General features: G+C 41.1%; 1 protein-coding gene across 16 annotated transcripts in view; it reads right to left on the reverse strand.

The window, feature by feature from the left end:
* Positions 1 to 22,848, reverse strand: part of SGMS1 (sphingomyelin synthase 1) — a 327,516-nt gene that overhangs the window by 120,589 nt on the left and 184,079 nt on the right. For 14 of the 16 annotated variants that reach the window (XM_044935017.2, XM_044935022.2, XM_044935026.2 and 11 more), the window contains one exon: positions 3,850 to 3,930. The exons of 1 other annotated variant lie outside the window; for it this stretch is intronic. The gene's annotated coding sequence lies outside the window, so the exon portion shown is untranslated. Of the gene's footprint in view, positions 1 to 3,849; positions 3,931 to 20,063; positions 20,180 to 22,848 lie in introns of all 16 variants that reach the window. One more of the 16 variants, XM_044935019.2, reaches the window with a different exon arrangement.

The following is a 22,848-nucleotide window of genomic DNA, read 5'->3' on the forward strand; positions in this document are numbered from 1 at the left end:
ACCTCTGTCTTCTACCTCTAGTCCTAATTAGCAGGACCTGCCTTCTCTCTTTGCATTCAACCAAACTACAATTCTGGCCTTTCCCGAGAATGGAATATTCCTTTCCCACCTCTCCCTCTTGGCTCAAAAACTGTTCTACCTACACACTCTGTTCAAAGATCCTGTCCAAATAATTGGCTAAGTGTACCACAGTGCATACCCAAAGATGTTCATCACAGTGGGCTTTAAAAGAATGAAAAGTTGAAAACAAACTAAATGCTCACTAGTAAGGAAATGGCTAAATACATTACAGATCACATATACATGGGATGCTATAGAACAGTAACAAAAATGATGTAGATTATATCTATTGATTTGGCATGGTCTCAGTTTATTATTAGTCTAATCAGGTTTCAAAGTAATATTGATAATGATCCATTTTAGGGAGAAAAAATATCTAATTTGGGCACAGGAACAGTATGCAAAATACAAAAAAAAAAAAACCTAATAATCGTATCTCTGGGTAGTGATAATGAGTTTTCTAATCTTAATAATTTTCACATTTTAATATTCTTTCCAATTAGCATTGTTAATTTTATAACCTAAAAAAAAGGCATTTTAATTAAAAGACATTAATCATTAAATACCCAATTCAAATGTCATCTGCTCCTGAACACCCCACCCCAGCCCACTCTTATCACACAGGTAATTCCTCTCTCTTGTCTGTTTCCTGAGTATTTAATATATCATAATATTTACCACACTTGTTTTGAAATGACAATTTTCTCGGTTCAGACTTGATTATCAACTCTTGAATAAGTGGAATAAGCCTGTTTTATTTTTACTGCTGCTTAGTCATTCAGTCCTGTCCGACTGTTTGTGACCCCATGGACTGTAGCCCTCCAGGCTCCTCTGTCCCTGGGATTTTCCAGGTAAGAAAACTGGAGTAGGTAGCCATTCCCTTCTCTAGGGTGTCTTCCCAATTCAGGGATGGAACCCAAGTCACCTGCGTTGAAAGCAGATTCTTAACCATCTGTGTCACCAGGGAATCTACCCTAATGACCCAAGACTCTCAAGTCTCCAGACACCACTGAGTATGTTGATTTGAGCATAAAGCAAGGCTCTAAAATCCGCACATTTGACATTTGTACACCTAGTGCTCTAATCAAAAATTAATCTACTGTGGGGATGTTTGGAAGATGCATAGGGTCCATTTTGGAGAGAGAAATTATCAGTCAGGATATTTTATCTGTGGGAACACTTCTCTATTAATGATTACTCCCATGTTTGCTTTCAGAGTTACCAAAGACACCCTGATTCAACTTGACTAAGATATTTCTTAGTCCAGAAATTAGCCTCTCAGATGTTTACCCATGAGCTTCCTCTTCAAAAGGACAAGAATTACTTTTATAATAATCCAAGTCCAATCCTGACTCGGTAGGAAATATAAATACCTATTGTTTTAGGAAGAAATAAGGGAAATAAATGTTTTAAGATTATGTAAGTCTGATTCAGGGAATTGATATAAATGAAGGTTTTGAAATAGCCAAGGCATTTTTTTTTTTTGAAGGTTCAATAAAAAATGTGTTTTGAGAACTAGGTGGGTGAGATTTAAAATAAATACAAGCACCACGATCTTAGCTGTTACTTAGCAATTTCAGGCTTCAATTGTTCCCTTCTAAAGGGCAAGTGACAAGACTAAATAAATAGCTTCCAGAAGAAACACTGAGATATCTGATCCAGTTTCCTTTCTTCTTTCCATTTTACTCCCTAAGATCTTAATCCAGCCGGTATGAACTTTAAACTGCTCAGGTTTTTGGTTTTGGTTTGTTCTCTCTGGAGACAATTCCTTTTTCTTAATTTCTGAATCAAAAGCAAAGCTACGTGCCATCATTAGTCAAGAGACACCTTGGCTGCTTGTCCCCAAAGTGTCACTACCTGAGGAAATCAGACTCGCCGGAGTACAGAGAAGGAAAAGAAAAACGTTCAAAAGAGAGTACACAGTCTGACTCATCTCCACACACTATCACTCAAAAGCCAGAAGAAGTTAGGGGTGCCAAGGGCCGGTTACAAAGCTGAGTTAATACATGAGCATTCTAGTCACACACTTAAGAAAATAGATCTAAATTCTGGATTGATCTTGGCACCTATCTTCATGCCAGAAGCTGTGGGGGGCATGACAACTTGGGTTACCTAGCATGGATTCAAAAGCAGATCTTGCTTTTATCAACCAAACCAAACTCTTACCACCAGGGCTGAGAAAGATAATTGAAGATTTCTGGCTTGGAAATGTCTTCACAATAGGAAACTTACCACCATTGGTGTGCTGAGGCCAGCTCATGTATCAGTCCCTTAAAACCTTGCATATTCTCAGGACTTGGGGCAAGGTGATTGTTAAACACACCATCAATAAATGCTAAATTATATAAACATACAATTAAAATGCTGCTGCTAAGTCGCTTCAGTCGTGTCCGACTCTGTGCGACCCCATAGACGGCAGCCCACCAGGCTCTCCCGTCCCTGGGATTCTCCAGGCAAGAACACTGGAGTGGGTTGCCATTTCCTTCTCCAATGCATGCAAGTGAAAAGTGAAAGTGAAGTCACTCAGTCGTGTCCAACTCTTAGCGACCCCATGGACTGCAGCCTACCAGGCTCCTCTGTGCATGGGATTTTCCAGGCAAGAGTACTGGAGTGGGTTGCCATTGCCTTCTCCAAAACAATTAAACTATACTAGAAACAAAAACACATCATTTCCTGTTTTACTATGATCAATGATCTTTGATGTTCTTTGCAACTATTGTACCTGGTTGGTAGGAAGTCATATAACGGTGTGCTCTGCAATCACCTCTCAACTCTGCTGGCAGTAATGCTTGCTGGTAGCATGGAATCAGCGATGGTGCAAGTGTTCACACTACAGAAATCTGCAAATGCTACAAACCACCGCCCGCCCCCAATCAGGACTGACTCTGAACATTTACTTGCATATCAGTATCTGCAATGTTTACCCACCACTGCCTGGCAGTAGCTCAGGAAGTTGAGCTGGTCAGTCTCCTAAATCAAAATAAAGGTTTGTCAACTATAAATCATGATGCAAATATAAGGATGGAAAGGAACTACTTTTACTGTGGCCCTGTAATGTAACAGGCACAGCACAAAGTACTATCCTAATAGTCTTTCATTTCATGAGGAACATTATCAAATTCAGGATACTGAGGAGTCAACTGAGGTGGAGAGGCTGAGTAACGACTAAAACCACAATAGCCAGAATCAGGTGTGTGAATGTCTGACTCAAAAATGTATGATCTTTCTACTAACCATTATGACTACCATAATGAAACCAAAACCAATCATGTATAACTGTCACATAATTTGCAAATACTAATGGCCTCTTATGTGTCAAAAGAAAAAAAAAAAAGGTACATTGAAGAGGAATAGACAAAGAGCTCAATTTTTTCATATTCACCAAGTTTATTCATATTTACCTCCAAAATGTACCCACAAAAAGTGAGTAAGAAATAAGGCCCATGGAACCAGTGGAAGAAAGAATGATCTGCATTTGAGACAGGCTAAGTCCAAGGTTAATGTAAGAGGGATCCCCTTTCAATTTTTTATATATTTATACTCTATCCACCAAACTGACACACTCAACTTAAAATGAGACACTCTGCCAAGAAAGAACAATGCAAAAGAATCTCTGAAATGTTGGCACCAAGTTTCTGAAGTATTTACATACTCAGATACTTACTTTTCAAAATTTTCTTTTTTAAACTTTTAAGGTATTTAATTGGGCTATTATTTTAACTTTGTTTCTTACAGAAAATTCACCCTGTAGTCAAAAGAATGCCAAAGAGCTAAAAACATTTTACTCACTGATTATTTTTTTAAATTCTTGTCATCTTGGCTTCCTATAAGTTACCGGCTTCTCCCATTGTTCCTGTACATTTCCATCACCTGCCATGAGAAGAGAGAATCGGATTATATGTCTCATAAAGTCCATTTCTTGGTTTCTACTACATTAGTCTTCTCCTTTCTTTATAACTTACAGAGAAATACGGTCGTCTCTTCCTTTCTCTCGAAAATCAAAAAGGCAGGAGAGAACAACACAGAAGATCACCTCAAGAGAAAAGACTTTAAAGAGCACTGTTTCTACTGCTGGGGGGTTGGGGTGAAGACTTTTAAAATACCCTCCCTTATGTTTTCGGGAAGAAATTTTTAGTCTGTCTCTTGGAAGAAAGCAGTATTAGAGTAAGCCACTTTCTCTCCCCTTCCCCAAACCCCTTCTTCCTTCTCAAAAGTGAGTGACTAGCCACTTGGGCTTCCCTGGTGGCTCAGAGGGTAAAGCATCTGCCTACAATGAGGGAGACCTGGGTTCAATCCCTGGGTCAGGAAGATCCCCTGGAGAAGGAAATGGCAACCCACTCCAGTACTCTTGCCTGAAAAATCCCATGGACAGTGAAGCCTGGTAGGCTACAGTCCATGGGGTTGCAAAGAGCTGGACACGACTGAGCAACTTTCAACCACTTGGGAAGTCTAGAGGAACCACTGGTTTCGTGCTGAGGCCCCACTCTGAGCTAGGCAGCAAGGGTCTCCCCCCAGTTCTCTCCAACACCGGAAGTCAAGCTAATTTCCCCACAGTAAACAGGACAACAGCAGCCAGTTTCTGGGAGGACCAGCCAGCTCTCTGTTGGCTTCTCTCCAGCAGAGTTGCTGGACTAGGATGACTCCATTAGGGTTACTGGGGTCCAATGCATGTTTTAGAGACAGAGGGAACTGACACTTCTGAGTTTTCCAATCCTGCTTTTATCAATAATTAAGTTACTACCTATGTTGATTCCCATTTGAATTGTTGCTCTATTTCACAAACTGTTTAAAGATTACAAGATAGAAGAGATAAATGATTAGGCAACCCAAACTACCATCTGTCAAAGGATAATGCTTAGATAAAAGGTTTGCTCAAAGTCCTACCACTTTCTAGTCACATGACCTTGGGAAAATCCATTCACGTTACCCAGCCACAATTTCTTTATTTCTGAAAGAGGATCAAATGGCCCCTACCATACTGTGTGGTTGTTCGGATTAAATAAAATGAAAGACATGATATGCCAAAGTCAAGCATGCTTTAATCTAACAAGGGACACTCAGTGCTCAGACTTGCTAGTGTGTCCATACTTCCAGTTCAGATATTGGTGATCCATATAATTTGTGGACTAATGGATTACACTGGACGAGGCATAGACTTGGATTACTGTGATATTGAATGGTTTGCCTTGGAAACAAACAGAGATCATTCTGTCATTTTTGAGACTGCGTCCAAGTACTGCATTTCAGACTCTTCTGTTGACTTTGATGGCTACTCCATTTCTTCTAAGGGATTCTTGCCCACAGTAGTAGACATAATGGTCATCTGAGTTAAATTCACCCATTCCAGTCCACTTTCATTTGCTGATTCCTAAAATGTCGATGTTCACTCTTGCCATCTCCTGTTTGACCACTTCCAATTTGCCTTGATTCATGGACCTAGCATTCCAGGTTCCTATGCAATATTGCTCTTTATAACATCGGACTTGACTTCCATCGTGGCTCAGCTGGTAAAGAATCCACCTGCAATGTGGGAAACCTGGGTTCGATCCCCAGGCTCGGAAGATCCCCTGGAGAAGGGAAAGGCTACCCACTCCAGTATTCTGGCCTGGAGAATTCCATGGACTGTATTGTCCATGGGGTCGCAAAGAGTCGGACACAACTGAGCAACTTTCACTTTCACTTACTTCCATCACCAGTCACATGCACAACTGGGTGTTGTTGCTTTGGCTCCATCTCTTCATTTTTTCTGGAGTTCTTTCTCCACTGATCTCCAGGAGCTTATTGGGCAACTACTGACCTGGGGAGTTCATCTTTCAGTGTCCTACCTTTTTGCCTTTTCATACTGTTCATGAGGTTCTCAAAGCAAGAATATTGAAGTGATTTGCCTTTCCCTTCTCCAGTGGACTACATTTTGTCAGAGCTGTCCACCATGACCCAACGGTCTTGGGTGGCCCTACACAGCAAGGCTCATAGTTTCATTGAGTTAGACCAGGTTGTGGGCCATGTGATCAGATTGGTTAGTTTTCTGTGATTGTGGTTTTCAGTCTGTCTCTCCTCAGATGGAGAAGGATAAGAGGCTTATGAAAGCTTCCTGATTTCATAACAGACTGACTAAGGGGGAAACTGGGTCTTGTTCTGATGGGTGGGGCCATGCTCAGTAAATCTTTAATCCAATTTTCTATTGATGGGTGGGGCTGTGTTCCCTTCCTGTTATTTGCCTGGGGCCAAACTATGGTGGAGGTAATGAAGATAATGGCGACCTCCTTGAACGGTTGAAGACCTACAGTTCAGTTCAGTTCAGTTCAGTTCAGTCGCTCAGTCATGTCCGACTCTGTGAACCCATGAATCACAGCACGCCAGGCCTCCCTGTCCATAACCAACTCTCGGAGTTCACTCAAACTCACGTCCATCGAGTCGGTGATGCCATCCAGCCATCTCATCCTTTGTCGTCCCCTTCTCCTCCTGCCCCCAATCCCTCCCAGCATCAGCATCTTTTCCAATGAGTCAACTCTTCACATGAGGTGGCCAAAGTACTGGAGTTTCAGCTTTAGCATCATTCCTTCCAAAGAACACCCAGGGCTGATCTCCTTTAGAATGGACTGGTTGGATCTCCAGGCAGTCCAAGGGACTCTCAAGAGTCTTCTCCAACACCAAAGTTCAAAAGCATCAATTCTTCAGTGCTCAGCTTTCTTCACAGTCCACCTTTCACATCCATACATGATTACTGGAAAAACCATAGCCTTGACTAGATGGACCTTTGTTGGCAAAGTAATGTCTCTGCTTTTCAATATGCTATCTAGGTTGGTCATAACTTTCCTTCCAAGGAGTAAGCGTCTTTTAATTTCATGGCTGCAATCACCATCTGCAGTGATTTTGGAGCCCCCAAAAATAAAGTCTGACACTGTTTCCACTGTTTCCCCATATATTTGCCATGAAGTGATGGGACCAAATGCCATGATCTTAGTTTTCTGGATGTTAAGCTTTAAGCCAACTTTTTCACTCTCCTCTTTCACTTTCATCAAGAGGCTTTTTAGTTCCTCTTCACTTTCTGCCATAAGGGTGGTGTCATGTGCATATCTGAGAAGACCTACAACTAACACTCAAAACAGATGTCCTTTTCATTATAGGGGCTGCTGCTGCTAAGTCACTTTAGTCATGTCCGACTCTGTATGACCCCACAGATGGCAGCCCACCAGGCTCCCCCGTCCCTGGGATTCTCCAGACAAGAAACCTGGAGTGGGTTGCCATTTCCTTCTCCAATGGATGAAAGTGAAAAGTGAAAGGTAAGTCGCTCAGTCATGTCCAACTCTCAGCGACCCCATAGACTGCAGCCTACCAGGCTCCTCAGTCCACGAGATTTTCCAGGCAAGAGTACTGGAGTGGGGTGCCATCGCCTTCTCCGCATTATAGGGGACTGGAATGCAAAAGAAGGAAGTCAAGAAATACCTGGAGTAACAGGCAAATTTGGCCTTGGAGTACAGAATGAAGCAGGGCAAAGGCTAATAGAGTTTTGCTAAGAGAACTCACTGGTCATAGCAAACACCCTCTTCCAACAACACAAGAGAAGACTCTACACATGGACATCACCAGATGGCCAACACCAAAATGAGATTGATTATATTCTTTGCAGCCAAAGATGGAGAAGCTCTATACAGTCAGCAAAAACAACAAAAAAGGCCAGGAGCTAACTGTGGCTGAGATCATGAAATCCTTATTGCCAAATTCAGACTTAAATTGAAGAAAGTAGGGAAAACCACTAGACGATTCAGGTATGACCTAAATCAAATCACTTATGATTATTCAGTGGAAGTGAGAAATGATTCAAGAGATTAGATCTGATAGACAGAGTGACTGAAGAACTATGGACAGAGGTTCATAACATTGTACAGGAGGCAGGGATCAAGATGATCCCCAAGAAAAAGAAATGCATAAAGGCAAAATGGTTGTCTCAGGAGGCCTTATAAATAGCTATGAAAAGAAGAGAAGTGAAAAGCAAAGGAGAAAAGGAAAGATATACCTATTTGAATGCAGAGTTCCAAAGAATAGCAAAGAGAGAGAAGAAAGCCTTCCTCAGTGATCAATGCAAAAAAATAGAGGAAAACAACAAAATGGGAAAGACTAGAGATCTCTTCAAAAAAAATGAGAGATACCAAGGGAATATTTCATGCAAAGATGGGCACAATAAAGGACAGAAATGGTATGGTCCTAACAGAGGCAGAAGAAATTGAGGTGGCAGGAATACACAGAAGAACTATACAAAAAAGATCTTAACAACCCAGATAATCACGATGGTGTGATCACTCACCTAGAGCCAAACATCCTGGAATGTGAAGTCAAGTGGGCCTTAGAAAGCATCACTACCAACAAAGCTAGTGGAGGTGATGGAATTCCAGTTGAGCTATTTCAGATCCTTAAAGATGATGCTGTGAAAGTGCTGCACTCAATATGCCAGCAAATTTGGAAAGCTCAGCAGTGGCCACAGGACTGGAAAAGGTCAGTTTTCATTCCAATCCCAAAGAAAGGCAATGCCAAAGAATGCTCAAACTACCACACAATTGCACTCATCTCACACGCTAGTAAAGTAACGCTCAAAATTCTTCAAGCCAGGCTTCAACAGTATGTGAACCATGAACTTGCAGATGTTCAAGCTGGAATTAGAAAAGCAAGAGGAACCAGAGATTAAATTGCCAACATCATTTGGGTCATCGAAAAAGCAAGAGAGTTCCAGAAAAACATCTACTTCTGCTTTATTGACTATGCCAAAGCCTTTGACTGTGTGGATCACAATAAACTGTGGAAAATTCTGAAAGAGATGGGAATACCAGACCACCTGACCTCCTGAGAAATCAGTATGCAGGTCAGAAGCAACAGTTAGAACTGGACATGGAACAACAAACTGGTTCCAAATCAAGATAAGAGTACATCAAGGCTGTATATTGTCACCCTGCTTATTTAACTTATATGCAGAGTACATCATGAGAAACGCTGGGCTGGATGAAGCACAAGCTGGAATCAAGATTGCCGGGAGAAATATCAATAACCTCAGATATGCAGATGACACCACTGATGGCAGAATTTGAAGAAGAACTAAAGAGCCTCTTGATGAAAGTGAAAGAGAAAAGTGAAAAAGTTGGCTTAAAGCTCAACATTCAGAAAACAAAGATCATGGAATCCGGTCCCATCACTTCATGACAAATAGATGGAGAAACAGTGGCAGACTTTATTTGGGGGAGCTCCAAAATCACTGCAGATGGTGACTGCAGCCATGAAATTAAAAGACGCTTACTTCTTGGAAGGAAAGTTATGACCAACCTAGACAGCACATTAAAAAGCAAAGACATTACTTTGCCAACAAAGCTCCATCTAGTCAAAGCTATGGTTTTTCCAATAGTCATGTATGGATGTGAGAGTTGGATTATAAAGAATGCTGAGCACCAAAGAATTGACACTTTTGAACTGTGGTGTTGGAGAAGACTCTTGAGAGTCCCTTGGACTGCAAGGAGATCCAACCAGTCCATCCTAAAGGAAGTCAATCCTGAACATTCATTGGAAGGACTGATGCTGAAGCTGAAGCTCCAATACTTTAGCCACCTGATGCAAAGAACTGACTCATTTGAAAAGACCCTGATGCTGGGAAAGATTGAAGGCAGGAGAGAAGGAGACGACAGAGGATAAGATGGTTGAATGGAATCACTGAGTCAATGGACATGAGTCTGAGTAAACTCCAGGAGTTGGTGACGGACAGGGAGGCCTGGTGTGCTACAGTCCATGGGGTCTCAAAGAGTCAGACACGACTGAGCAACTGAGCTGAATGGATCACACTCAGCAAACTGTCCCCCTTTTACCTAAAGGAAGTGATCAGAATATGTTTTACTTCTGTTTTTCAATTTCATAACATTTTAGAGCCCACCAGCAAGGGATATGAAGTTCCAGTTTCCCTTTACAGTACAGCCCAAATGAAAACATCTCACTTCTACCAAGCAGAATGCAAGGACTGCTCATTTTATGTCAAGAACATACGGCTCCAAGTAGACAACACTTATAAAAGAAGAACCTGTTAACTTTCCTCACTTGAAGCGTCAGTGTTAAAGGAGTTCAGAGACAGGAGATAATATTAATTATAAAATGGCTCCACGCAGAGATACCATGAGACACAGTTAACCTCAGTTACAGAACAGGCAGAATCTCCACGTTATCCAGACCTTTAGGGTGTGTGTGTGTGTGTAAGAGGGGCATAAAGAAGGGAGAGAAATGAAAAACACCACACTAATACAGAAAGCTTCCTAGTTCTTGTCAACACCAACAAAAATAGCAGGGAAGGAATGAAGAGTCAAAGATTTGTAGATTATACCCAGCACAGAGGAACTTGCTCAAATGCAGAGGATTTGATGTAAGTTTAAAACACATAAGCGTGAATTCCACCTTTTGCTATTTAACGGCATTGGTCTTTGCCAAGTAATTTAAATATTAAGCCTCAGTTTCCAGGTCTGTAAAATGGGGACAATAATACATCCCCCTGGGGAGTAGTTGTGCAGATTAGAGATAATACATATACAGTGTCCACCACAGAATATGTCCCCCAAATATAATTATAATTATTGTGTTACTGTGCTAATGCAAGCATGATAGTCTATTAAATGATAGTCTATTAAATGCATAGCTACCAGCGCAGTTACGGTATTGAGTCCATTAAATGCAGGCTCTTTCTGTAGGTGAACAGTTTGGAAGGAGTTTCAAGTGATACTTTTGACAGCAACATGGAACATTTCTATTTTGATCCTAATGAAGTGTTAAATAAAAATCTCCATTTTCGTTGGCAGCAAACCAAAAGTTCTAGCTAACATGCAAACCACAAGTTCTGGCCATACATTTGTTGGCATTCTTTGTATCAGTACCAAGTTTCTTTTTTTGATGATAAATTCTTAAAAGAGGGAATGAATCATTTCCACTAGTGTTAATTCTTCTGGTTTGCATTATAATGTTTACCACTTGGCGGGCATTTGTGGGAAATAAAAGCCACACGGAGAGTGGCAGGCCACCTATTTATCTCCAAGGTAAGCTTTGCATTACAGCCTCATCAACAATAGTAAGAATTTATCAGCTACGTTTTCAAGGAAAACAAAGGCCAAGAGGTGAAGCAATACCCAGGTTTAAACAGAACTTTCTTTCTACAAAAAGTACTCCTTGATCCCCTTCATCTCTTTGGGACTCACTCCAGTGATGCTGACTGCTCAGAGTAAATTGTATACTCTTCTTGTACCTTCAAAACCCACCAGTAAATGTCTCATTACAGTTTAGTTGCTCCTGATTTTTTAACAAAAACATATTCTTTGCTACGATGGAAAGCAGTTTAATAGGTTCTAGGAATCAAATTCTTTCTCAAAGATGGTCATTTGCCACCACCATGGTTATCTGAAAGAATTATACGTGACTTCAGCAATGGACTATGCAGCTGGCAGTAGACACTGTGCTCACCACTGGAGGTGGGGAAGGAGTGATAAGGTGGTCGAGGTGAAGTTCATTTAAGAGAATGCAGTGCAATGGCAGTTTCACCAGAATACAAGCAATTGACTTAGCTGAGGCACTTAAGGAGAACAATCTGGATGTATAAAATCTTGGGTGGGATAGTTAAAAACCCAGTATTTCTTAATCACACCTCATATACGATGTTAAGATTCTACAACAGTCATGAAGAAATCTAGCTAACAAGAACACAGACCTTTCAGAACACCTGCTTTATCTTCGAGGGTGAGGCCAAACTTCCCAAAGGTAGAAGGTGACTGGAGGGCATCAAAGTCAAGATCATTTGAGAGCCGAGACGCTGGAGGATGGCCTTTGCACTAAGACTGCAGAAGGAGATAGGAGCTCTTATATCATAAGACATGATTGCTTTGCATTTTTGGCCTCTTTTCTCCTAAAGAGTTCATGAAAAATGCTTAGATTTTTCTCTATGGCAGATGGTGTCCTTCCATCATTAAAAGCATGTGCTTTGCAGTCACACAGAACCGCACTCCCCAATCTACCTTGAAGACCTTGAGCGTGTCATTAAATTCCCCTGAGCCTCGGTATTCCTGCCTAGAGAATCCCATGGACAGAGGAGCCTGATGAGCTACAGACCGTGGTGTCTCAAAGAGTCAGACATGACTGAGTGACTTAAACTTTCACTTTTCTGTTTCATCAATAGAATGGGAGTAACAGTAGTACTACAACTTATTGTTGCTTTATGGGCTAAAGATATACTGCCTGCACACAGTTTTATAAAGCTCATGACAAACACTAAGTGCTCATTAAATGTTGTGCTATTGGAAGAAGTAAACTATCCTCATCTTTAGGAGGTCTGCAGGTTCCAAGGCAACACTAACCAAAAAAAGATGTTTCCTCATAAGCCCAGAAATGTTCTGGCCTACTTCACCAGAAAAAAAGGCTTCATCTGAAGTTTCAGTGAGTTGTAAAGCACACATCACTCTAATATCTGTGCACGTATCTTGGGAGCACAGTGAGAGCAGCAGCAGCGAGCAGAGGCTTGTTGGCCAGTGAGAAAATCAGAACAGTTCACAGCAGCCACCTGGAAACAAAACTGCATCACTTGCTCGAGATTCCTCAGCTAATAAATGGCAAAGCTGAGATTCAAAACCAGGGAGCCTGGCTTCAGTCCTTGCTCCTAACCCGATACTATGCTATCTCCTCAGCAATGAGGAAGAGTAGTAATTGGAGACTGACCAAGTCACAGGCCAGGAGCAGGCCAGAGAAAGGCAAGAAACCCTGTAAAGATGACTGAAGGGAAGAGGGTAATAAGGGAAATGACACAAATGGGCAGCTAATAGGGCCAATGATTCTAAATTAAAATCTAAAACATAGTCATAGCAAGAACTCTAGAAGGACAGCACTGGGAAAGTGAACTAGCTTCGGGCTTCAGCACTTGTTTAAAGACAACAGTGAACAGAAGACATAAAAGCTGAGAAGATGCCTCCTAAGTCATTATGTTTGCCGCATCATGACTTAGAAACACCTGCCAGGAATCACATCACACACACAAAACACGAGCTGTTACAGGAGAGCCCCCAAAGCATGAGAGTTTCTTACCAAGACTGAGCCTCCTGCTACCTCTTCCTGGTGTTTCTACAGAAGAAAAGAGTTGAAGAAAGGCCACCAGGGTGTTGACTTTCCCATGTTGGTCAGAAGGAAGGGATAAGAAAAAAGAACTGTGCCCCCAAGTTAAGTAGACAAATACCCAGAGAGGAAAAAAGTGATAAAAAGAAGTCATATTCCTGGCCAGACTCCAAAACAGTCCCCATAAGCACCATCTCTTATTATCCATGCTTGTGAAATCCTCTTCCCTTGACTGCAAGTGGGACTTGTGAATAAGACAAAAATGACAGGGCACGTAGTTATATCACATGAGACAGTAACATCCATTCTGCAGCAAGATTCTCTGGGGGAAAGCTGAAGCAAGCTGCCAAGCAGTGGACTGCCTATAGAGAGAGCCAGCGGAAGGCAGCCTCCAGCTGACAGTGAACAAGCAACTGGGAGCCCACCAGAAACTGAATTCTGCCATCAATTACGCGATCTCAGAAGAAAGCCCTTCCACATTCAAGCCTCAGATGAGACCGCAGCCCTGGCTGACACCCTGGCTGGAGCCTTATAAAGTACCAAGACAAAGCACAGCCAGACTCCTGACACACAGAAGCTGTCCCAGAGAGTTATGCACTGATTCAGCACCTAAGTTGGTATGGTGCTGTCACGCAGCTATGCATAACCAATAGAGAAGGGGGTTCGCACAGGCTCCTGATGCAACCACTTGTCCTTTGGAGAGAGGAGGGGAAGGAAGGAGAAGGTCAGGGGCCAGGGCCTGGAGAGAGATCCTCCGTCACACTGGAACGCATCCTCCCATTCAACTACCTCTGACTCAGACCCTCAGTTTCCTCTCTTACCACACATATCCTGTCATCCTTTTTTTTTTAATCATTTGGAAGACAAAGTAGATTATAATTACCAAGGAAGTAACAATTTTATAAATGGCAGTCAGGTTCCCTGCCTGGACTGCAAAGCCTATTTAACATGCCAAACATTGACACAATTAAATGTCCTTGGTAGCAACATGGATGGACATAGTGATTATCATACCAAGTCAAGTAAGTCAGACAAAAAAAGACATACCTGATATCACTCATATGTGGAATCTAAAAAATGATACAAATGAACTTATTTACAAAACAGAAACAGACATACAGACATAGAAAACAAACTTATGATTACCAAAGGGGAAAGGGGCGTGGGAAGGGGATAAATAAGAGTTTGGGATTCGCAGATGCACAGCACTATATAATAAAATAGATAAACAAGATCCTACTTGCTTATTCCCTATAGCACAGGGAATTATTGACTATAATTGACTATAATAAACTATAAGGGAAAAGAATCTGAGAAAATATGTATGTGTATGTGTGTGTGTGTGTGTGTATGTGTATATATATATATATATATATATATATATATATATAAAATGTTGCTGTTTAGTAACTAAGTCATGTCCAGATTCTTTGCAACCCCATGGACTGTAGCCCACCAGGCTCCTCTGTCCATGGGATTTCCCTGGCAAGAACACTGGAGTGGGTTGCCATTTCCTTCTCCAGGGGATCTTCCTTACCCAGGGATCTAGCCTGCATCTCCTGCACTGGTAGGCAAATTCTTTACCTCTGAACCACAGGGAAGCCCATATATATATATATATATATATATATATATATACACACACACACACACACTTATATACATATATACACACACACATATATACAAACTGAATCACTTTGATGTACACCAGAGACTAACACATTATAAATCAACTATATTTCAATTTAATTAATTAAAAGAAAAGAAACAGCGAAAGGACTTTGACCATCTTATGAGCTATAGTATCACCCTACCTATAAATAATTTTAGTAAAGGTGTGTCTTAAATCTGATATAATGGACTAAACACTATAAAAAACATATTTAGAGAGACACATTAGAGACTTTCTACTTTCTGTAGCAGTGTTTTTGAAGACAGAATAAAAATTCAGCCATCTAAAGTTCCATCCAGTTGCTAATATGGGCTCTTGAAAAAATCAAACATGTAGTTTGAAATCTGCTGAGCAAATATCTAACAGCTTCTACAAATTAATTCCAGTAACAATTCTCAGGCAGAGCAAACAACTACAACTCACTGAACCAGAGATCTCTTACCTAAATAGGCCATCTTGCTACACACAGAAACTGGTAGGGAAATCCTAAAATCACATCATTTGAAAGCTGGAATATCCTCATTAGTTTTTTTGTCTTAGTCTCAGAGTTGACAGATAATGACACATAGACCCAAAGCCTTGAGGAAACCTGTTCAGGGTCACCCAGCAGCACAACCTGGACCTCCTGTCTCCCAGGCCTCTTTGTGCTCATGTCTACCAAACTCTGAGGCTTCCTTGGTGGCTCAGACAGTAAAGAACCTGCCTGCAATGCAGAAGACCCAGGTTCAATCCCAGGGTTGAGAAGATCCTCTGGAGAAGGAAATGGCTACCCACTCCAGTATCCTTGCTTGGAGAATTCCATGGACAGAGGATCCTAGTGGGCTACATACAGTCCATAGGGTTGCAAAGAGTCGAACACAAGTGAACAACCTAACGATACCAAACCTTATCTTCAACTCCAAACATAATAAAATCAGTGGTATCAAATATTCTGTGAGGAAAAAAATTGGGACTAACTTTCTCTGACTCTCCAAAGCCCAGACTTGTAAAAACTAAGATCTGTGAGGGAGTTTGGGATCGACATATAGACACTGCTATATTTCAAATGGATAACCAATAAGGACCTTCTCTACAGCACATGGAACTCTACTCAATGTTATGTGGCAGCCTCGATGGGAGTGGAGTTTGGGGAGAATGGATACATGTGTATGTATGGCTCAGTCCCTTTGCTGTTCACCTGAAACTATGATAACATTGCTAATGGGCTCTCAGTTCAGTTCAGTTCAGTCACTCAGTCATGTCCGATTCTGTAAGCCCATGGACTGCAGTACACCAGGCTTCCCTGTCCATCACCAACTCCCGGTGTTCACCCAAACCTATGTCCATTGAGTTGGTGATGCCATCCAACCATCTCATCCTCTGTCGTCCCCTTCTCCTCCTGCCTTAAATCTTTTCCAGCATCAGGGTCTTTTCCAAGGAGTCAATTCTTTGCATCACGTGGACAAAGTATTGGAGTTTCAGCTTCAGCGTTAGTCCTTCCAATGAAAATTCAGGACTGATATCCTTTAGGATGGGCTAGAACCCAATACAAAATAAAAACTTCAAAAAAAAAGAAACACCACTAAGATCTGTGGCAAGAGGGAAAAATAACATTGAATAGACATTCACATTAAATGTTCAATCCATTTTTGAAAGCAATGCATGGAATTTTTTAAGTAAACAGTTCAGTTCAGTCGCTCAGTCTTGTCCGACTCTTTGCGGCCACACCAGGCCTCCCTGTCCATCACCAACTCCCGGAGTTCACCCAAACTCACATGCATCGAGTCGGTGATGCCATCCAGCCATTTCATCCTCTGTCCTCCCCTTCTCCTCCTGCCCCCAATCCCTCCCAGCATCAGTGTCTTTTCCAATCAGTCAACTCTTCGCATGAGGTGGCCAAAGTATTGGAGTTTCAGCCTCAGCATCAGTTCTTCCAATGAACACCCAGGACTGGTCTCCTTTAGGATGGACTGGCTGGATTTCCTTGCAGTCCAAGGGACTGGCAAGAGTCTTCTCCAGCACCACAGTTCAAAAGCATCAATTCTTTGGCACTCAGCTTTCTTCACAGTCCAACTCTCACATCCATACATGACCACAGGAAAAACCATAGCCTTGACTAGACAGATCTTTGTTGGCAAACTAATATCTCTGCTTTTTAATATGCTATCTAGGTTGGTCATAACTTTCCTTCCAAGGAGTAAGCGTCTTTTAATTTCATGGTTGCAGTCACCATCTGCAGTGATTTTGGAGCCCAGAAAAATAAAGTCTGACACTGTTTCCACTGCTTCCCCATCAATTTCCCATGAAGTGATGGGACCGGATGCCATGATCTTCATTTTCTGAATGTTGAGCTTTAAGCCAACTTTTCACTCTCCTCTTTCACTTTCATCAAGAGGCTCTTTAGTTCTTCTTTGCTTTCTGTCATAAGGGTGGTGTCATCTGCATATCTGAGGTTATTGATATTTCTCCCGGCAATCTGGATTCCAGCTTGTGCTTCTTCCAGCCCAGCGTTTCTCATGATGTACTCTGCATAGAAGTTAAATAAGCAGGGTGACAATATACAGCCTTGACGTACTCCTTTTCCTATTTGGAACCAGTCTGTTGTTCCATGTCCAGTTCTAACTGTTGCTTCCTGACCTGCATATAGGTTTCTCAAGAGGCAGGTCACGTGGTCTGGTATTCCCATCTCTTTGAGAATTTTCCACAGTTTATTGTGGTCCACATAGTCAAAGGCTTTGGCATCATCAATAAAGAAGAAATGTTTTTCTGGAATTCTCTTGCTTTTCAATGATCCAGCAGATGTTGGCAATTTGATCTCTGGTTCCTCTGCCTTTTCTAAAACCAGCTTGAACATCTGGAGGTTCACAGTTCACGTATTGCTGAAGCCTGGCTTGGAGAATTTTGAGCATGACTTTACTAGCGTGTAAGATGAGTGCAATTGTGCGGTAGTTTGAGCATTCTTTGGCATTGCCTTTCTTTGGGACTGGAATGAAAACTGACCTTTTCTAGTCCTGTGGCCACTGCTGAGTTTTCCAAATTTGCCGGCATATTGAGTGCAGCACTTTCACAGCATTATCTTCCAGGATTTGAAATAGCTTAACTGGAATTCCATCACCTCCACTAGCTTTGTTCGTAGTGATGCTTTCTAAGGCCCACTTGAACTCACATTTCAGGATGTCTGGCTCTAGGTGAGTGATCACACCATCGTGATTATCTTTTTTGTACAGTTCTTCTGTATATTCTTGCCACCTCTTCTTAATATCTTCTGCTTCTGTTAGGTCCCTACCATTTCTGTCATTTATTGAACCCATCTTTGCATGAAATGTTCCCTTTATAGGGGACTGGAATGCAAAAGTAGGAAGTCAAGAAACACCTGGAGCGACAGGCAAATTTGACCTTGGAGTACAGAATGAAGCAGGGCAAAGGCTAATAGAGTTCTGCCAAGAGAATGCACAGGTCATAGCAAACACCCTCTTCCAACAACACGAGAGAAGCCTCGACACATAGACATCACCAGATGGTTGACACCAAAATCAGATTGATTATATTCTTTGCAGCCAAAGATGGAGAAGCTCTATACAGTCAGCAAAAATAAGACCAGGAGCTGACTGTGGCTCAGATCATGAACTCCTTATTGCCAAATTCAGACTCAAATTGAAAAAAGTAGGGAAAACCACTAGACCATTCAGGTAAGTAAACTGAGATGCCCTAAAATAGATTGCCTTTTCTTATGAATGCTCTGCCTTTTTTTTTTTTTTTTTGATGAATGCTAAGTACGAAAGAAAATCAAAGAAGGCATAGAAAAAACACTTATGCAAGTGCATTTACTCTGCTGCTTCATAAATCCCCAGTCCTAAATTCACTGATTCACTGCACAGATATATGCATTACACACTTTGGCATAGGCATAGTAGGTGCTGTATAAAGGGAAACTATTTAGACCTAAATAATGTTTACTAATATTTTCAGCAGAAGTAGCCCCATGTAAACAAGGAACCACTGTAGAGACCAAGATTTCCGGCAGTCTTTTTTCTTTTGGTAGACTACTAAAAATGGAGACTTAATGGCCTGCTCCCTATTCCCCCAGAAACTTCCATATTTAAAATAAAAATCAACTTGTTTTTCTGTGTAATAATACTGCCTATAGGGCAACAGCAGGAGTTATCAAAATGAAGGGGTTAAACGTCCCCAGGTGGTATCCTTCTAGAACTCTCACTAGGGAACACTTTCCATGGCCTAAAAGAAAGGGGTCTTTCATCCCACATTCTCGTTCCTAATCTTTTCCTCTCAGCACCAAGAACAAACACATGTTTGTAACAAACAAAAAAGAAATAGGTCTCATTTTCTTCTAGGTAGCCAGCAGTTTTCCCTCCTCAATATGAACTTATACTCTATGGGTATTACCCTCGCAGGGACTGATTTAACCCTTGTTTTAACCCCATGTGAATGCTTTGACAGAGTATTACAAATACTGATACCACTCAAGGTAAAAACAAACTGTTTACCACATGCGGGACTTTTTCTAACTGTTTCACAGGTTTGTTTAATCTTGATGAGCACTATGAGGCATGTTACTATTGTTATCCTAGTTTTACCGAAGATAAAACTGAGATACAGTTACTGACAAGGCAGACACAATTACTCAAGAGGCACATTTAACTGAAGCCTTAGCAGAAACCTCCGCTCCCCCGGCATCGAGTTTCCATGTGGAGGACTTTCCATTAGCCCGGCAGTCCAGTCTCCTCCCAGCTTCCTCCCCAGGTGAGAAGTGAACTCTGTGAAAGGAGAGTCTGGCCCACACCCTCCTGAGCTGTTTTCAGTGCTGGCCTGCCCACAGACGAGGCCAGGGGGCAGTCCAGGCTGCTCCCTCCAACACTGTGAGGGGAAATCGGTCTCACTGGAGCGTGAAATACCAGAAAACCCACTTAGCCACAGTCCTCTAATCAGCTTCAGTCCTAATAAACTTGTGCTTGTCTACCTCCCATTGGTCGGTCTAGCCATTGGTCTCAAAATTGGGTGAGAAACAAGGGTATTAGTCAACTGTCCATCCTCTCAAGCCCTGGCACCAATAAGTTTTAAAACAGAAATGGGTGACAAGATTTTTGTGAAAAAGGTAAATATTTCTTTCACAAAGTAAGTAAAACAAAACCCTCCTCAAAGAGATACAAGTACATAAATGACACAGTTCAACAAAGCATCTGCAGAGCAGGTCATTAGTGAACCCGCTCTTTGAACTCACCATCACGTGGTGTCGGAGACAAGGCTATTCCTCCACTTTCTTCTCTGTGCTGGACCTCAAACCACCATCTCCTTTCCAGACAAAACCACATAGGTAACCTTCTCTACTGTTGTACCCTAATCCAAGGTAATGGAAAATTCCTTAGCTTTGGTAGTCACATTATTTTCACAAAACAGGTTATACATTTCAATAATATATGTTATCTTCAGCCTGGCCAAGTCTGTATTTTTATCAATTGCATCAATTTCTACCATAGGAAGTACAGTGACAAAAATACTACCCACAATTCTGTCATCCAGGGATAAAAATGTCTCTAGTTCCTAGAGTTATCATCTGATCTTTCCTTTAATCTCCAAAAGCAATATGTCTGATTTTAAACATACATTTAAAAAGGCTTTCATTCAGTAATATTGATTAGGAGGGGGGTGTTACAGATTTTAATGCAGATAATTTGAGCATTTTCCATAAAGGACCAAATAGTCAATATTTTTGGCTTTTCATAGCATAGGGTATCTTTTGAAACTATTCAGCTCTGCCATTTCAGTCCAAAAGCAGCCATGGGTAACATGAAGATTAATGGACATGGCTGTATGCCAATAAAACTCTACTGACAAAAACTAGGCTCCGGCCAAATTTGGCTGTTCAGCTTTCGTTTGCTAACGCCTGGCCTGGACAGTCACTTGGCCTCAACAGGAAGCCTATGACATACTAAAGAAGCAAAAAGAAAGATGCTGTAGCCGACAGAAAAAAATCTAGGAACAACACAATCGTTCTGCTGGTAGCAGGTACCCTGAGTGCTTGCCATTCCCATAAGTACCGAGTCTGCTGGGGACTTAGCATGGCCTTTTGATTAGGTGACTGAGTGATGCCCTTGTTCAGTAATAGCTCATCCGAAGTTGTTCACATGCAAAAAGCCAATCTGTAAAATACTGTGTTGATTATGATTCACAGAACTGTTAAGTCCAGGCTTACCCTATATTTTACATGGATGATTATAGGAAAAATCATCCCAATGTTTCAAAAATAAATACAAAAGAAAACTGAGAGGCAACAGAAGCAACTGAATGAATCCTAGCTTATGTCTCTGACAGTTCCTTCACCTGGAAAACTCTCCCTGACTTTCCCTGTCCCATTTCCCTACCTACATCTTGTTCCTCACTTAGGTGTCTATTTAAACACCCTTTTCTCCAGAAAAACATGCCAGGGAGGTCAAGACACCTGCCAAACACTTCAATGACACTGAACTTCATTACTCTTCTATAATTCCTTCCTAGCTTAATGTCTGCTTCCCTTCTAGACTACAAAGTCCAGAAACCTGCCTTGTTCAACACCTGGGTACAAAGCTGGAAATGAAACCTTGATTCAGTAGAAGACTTGAATGTTTCAACCTGACACCCTGCACTGAGTGACTAAGTATACAGCTGGTGATGATCAGCAATGCATGACTTCACTCTGGGTCTTTCCCAGCCTCAGCAATGTACGATATGATCAAGTGGAAGAGGGAAGGCTATGATAGGTGCCAGTAAGCAAACTGCCCCTACGTTTAAACAGAATCAGAGCAGGCTACCCATTCTTAGAAGTTTGAGGGGCTGGGGGGGGAAGCAAACGTGGTTTTAGTTAATGATAAAATTTTCATTAGCCTAGGCCCTAGCATACTCAAAGATATTTAGCAGGATAGATTTAAAAGAAATATCTGCACAGTTTCTTTATGTTTAAATACATATACACAGCATACATACATAAAAACACAAACATTCACGTGCCTATAGAACTCCTTGAACTACTTGGGTATGAAAAATGGGTTATAAAATACATAAGGGTATAGTCCAAAGCAGGAAAATAACTAAATGTATGCCCTCCCCAAAGTAGTTGTACCTGGTAGAGGAATTTGGGTTAATTTAAATTTTTTCCCTTTTATTTATCAGTATTTTCTTCTTTCTATACAGTGATCACACAATTTAAAAAGAATTTTTTAAGTCATTTAAAATAAAAATCCTTGATGATTAGACAATACTTCCAAGTTGTTTGAAAGAAACAATATACATAACAAAAATGTGAAACAGGACAATGCTGTATTACTTAACACAGCTTTGCTGACAGAGTTTAAAAAAAAAGTTTCTGACCTCCTTAAATGTTCACCCATTCCTACCAATACCATAATGATGATACATCTTACCATGGCGAGCATCAGCAGACAAAAGCGAAATAGTACCAATGCTGAGGGTGTTAATTTCAGCTTCTAACTACATCCTTACTTTTCCTGGAGCATGATATATTTTAAGTTGGCCTAATTTCTTTCTGGTCTTGGACTCTGAGAACTGCACTAACTTACCTAGCCAATTTTAGTGGCCAAAATGCAATAGGAGCAGATAAAAAACTTTACAAGTGAGATCTTCTTTCTTAAAGGTTATTTATATAGGTCAGAAATTGGCAGCCAGACATTGGAAATGCTGAAGTACTTACTTGAAATTTACTTCCATTGCTTACACTGGAGTCTTTAAATATATATACTAAGTATCTTTCATTAGAATTCTTGTGGTTATCTAACACCAGCCTATGACTAAATCAGAGAGATTATCAAATTTCCCATCTTAGAGTATGCTTTAATAGGTTACATTTCTTTTCATAAACACTAATCATTTCATAAATATTGTCTTGTGTCTAAACAATGTTCTATTGGCCAATAACAAAAGTTTAATCCATTATGCATGACTTAAAGGTATTTTTAAACTCCAGATGAAAATGAGATTCAACACCTCTTTACAAATGACTGAAATAAACCACA

The sequence above is a fragment of the Bubalus bubalis genome, chromosome 23, assembly GCF_019923935.1.
Source record: "Bubalus bubalis isolate 160015118507 breed Murrah chromosome 23, NDDB_SH_1, whole genome shotgun sequence".
In the NCBI taxonomy this organism is placed as follows: domain Eukaryota; kingdom Metazoa; phylum Chordata; class Mammalia; order Artiodactyla; family Bovidae; genus Bubalus; species Bubalus bubalis.